Consider the following 1,904-nt stretch of genomic DNA (forward strand, 5'->3'; position numbering starts at 1 on the left):
CCATGGCGGTTCTGATCCCGCCCCCTTCCTACCCTGGGACCAACAAAAACCTTTGTAGGCTTCTCATTGGACCAGGGGTTCCACAACTCTACTCCTGGAGAACCAATGGGTGTGGAGGTTGTTGTTCCAGACCAGCACTAACACACCATGGCTGAGTTTCCTGAAAAACAATTTTTACAACTCGTCTGCAAGTTGCATTCACTAAGAATCAGTAGTGCAGTCGACACGCCTGATGTAAAAACTGTACAATTTCACCAAATTGGCTGTGAGAATATACCCACTTTTTCTGTGACCTCGGCTAAATGTGATCTCCGTGCCTTTAAGCTGTCAGGAAACCCTCTATGTTCCTGGTGTCTGAACAGTGTTGGTGGAGTGTGGTGTGTTAGTGCTGGTGTCTGAACAGTGTTGGTGGAGTGTGGTGTGTTAGTGCTGGTGTCTGAACAGTGTTGGTGGAGTGTGGTGTGTTAGTGCTGGTGTCTGAACAGTGTTGGTGGAGTGTGGTGTGTTAGTGCTGGTGTCTGAACAGTGTTGGTGGAGTGTGGTGTGTTAGTGCTGGTCCAGAGGTAAAGCCCACCCAGTGACTCTGCAGAACCAGAACTGGAAATCCCAGCCTGACCAAACCTCTGGCTCTGGCAGAGCGTGAGGACACCACCTGCTGGAGTAGTACCAGTAATACAGTCAGATATATTTATGTATATTTATATGATAAAAAATTTGTAAGCTTTGATTATGAGAAGTGAAAAAAATCATTTCACAATATAAAAGAAAACCCTTTAATATTTTTTTTTCTTTTCCAAAAATCAGTTTTTTGTAACTTTATTTTTTTCATTTTTAATGCCTATGCAAATGCAGATAAATGTAAATAAATGTCTGTATATTTCTGATGACTATTTGCTTTGTACTGTTTTTAAGTCAGTCCATATTTCTCTATCATGTTTCACACGATAGAGAAGTTCCTCATTCTTCTCAAGCAAAAGAAGTGTCGTGTATAAGCGTTGCATTCACCTTTTACACAGAAGCAAGTAGTAAGCATTCCATTCATGTTTTAAGTGACAGCAGATTACAATCGCGCGCGCACACACACACACACACACACACACACACACACACACACACACACACACACACACACAGTACATCACTCATGTGACCACAGAGCTGGCCATGTACACTAGCAGCTGCCTGTTCTGCACTTTGATCTTGATGAATATCAAGTATGGAGGAAGAATCATTTCTGCTGCATTTCTGCTGCCTGTGAGTAACACATATTCACCGGTCCATCATTGGCCCAGTGGAATAAGGCTGGGGTTAGGGTTAGGGTTAGGGTTAGGGTTAGGGTTAGGGTTAGGGTTAGGGTGTTTACGGCCGTGTCAGAGCCTGTGCAGTAGTTCCGGGTGGCTGTGGTGACTGTGGAGTGTGTGAGGCCCGGAGTTTAGTTGGGCTTTAGGACCCAGGGCTGCCGCATCCCGGCTAGGAGAGACGTGGGAGGGGCCTGGAAGGAGAAGTAAAGCAGCCGTCCACACCCTGCTGCATTCCAGCTGCTCCAGCTCTGCCATCCAGGAGACGGGCCAGCACACAGACGCACAGTGAGTAAGTGTTTGTTTACATGGGAATCTTAACTAGTACTCCTTGACTTCCGGATAACTGTGCGTGTGTACTGTGTGTGTGCGTGTGCGTGTGCGTGTGTTCAGACAGCTCTCTGGAGGGGGTGTGGGACTGACAGCCATCTGCCTACGACTAGACACAAAGCTCTCCGTGCCGTCACTCGCTCCCCTCTCTCTCTCTCTCTAACCCCTTCCCTCCTAGTGTTGTCTCGATACCACAATTATGACTTCGATACGATACCTGCCCAAAATATCTCGATACCGATACCGAAACGATACCACGGCGAAAACATAAAACAT

The 1,904-nt window shown here is 46.6% G+C and overlaps 1 protein-coding gene across 1 annotated transcript in view; it reads left to right on the top strand.

Moving 5' to 3' along the window:
• Positions 1–881, top strand: part of fa2h (fatty acid 2-hydroxylase) — a gene marked incomplete at its 5' end in the record, with an annotated part of 38,358 nt that extends 37,477 nt beyond the window's left edge. The window contains one exon of the mRNA XM_084453168.1: positions 1–881. This exon is cut by the window's left edge and continues 2,687 nt beyond it.
• Between the last annotated feature and the right edge of the window lie 1,023 nt (positions 882–1,904).

The sequence above is a fragment of the Borostomias antarcticus genome, assembly GCF_949987555.1.
Source record: "Borostomias antarcticus genome assembly, chromosome: 18".
Lineage (NCBI taxonomy): Eukaryota > Metazoa > Chordata > Actinopteri > Stomiiformes > Stomiidae > Borostomias > Borostomias antarcticus.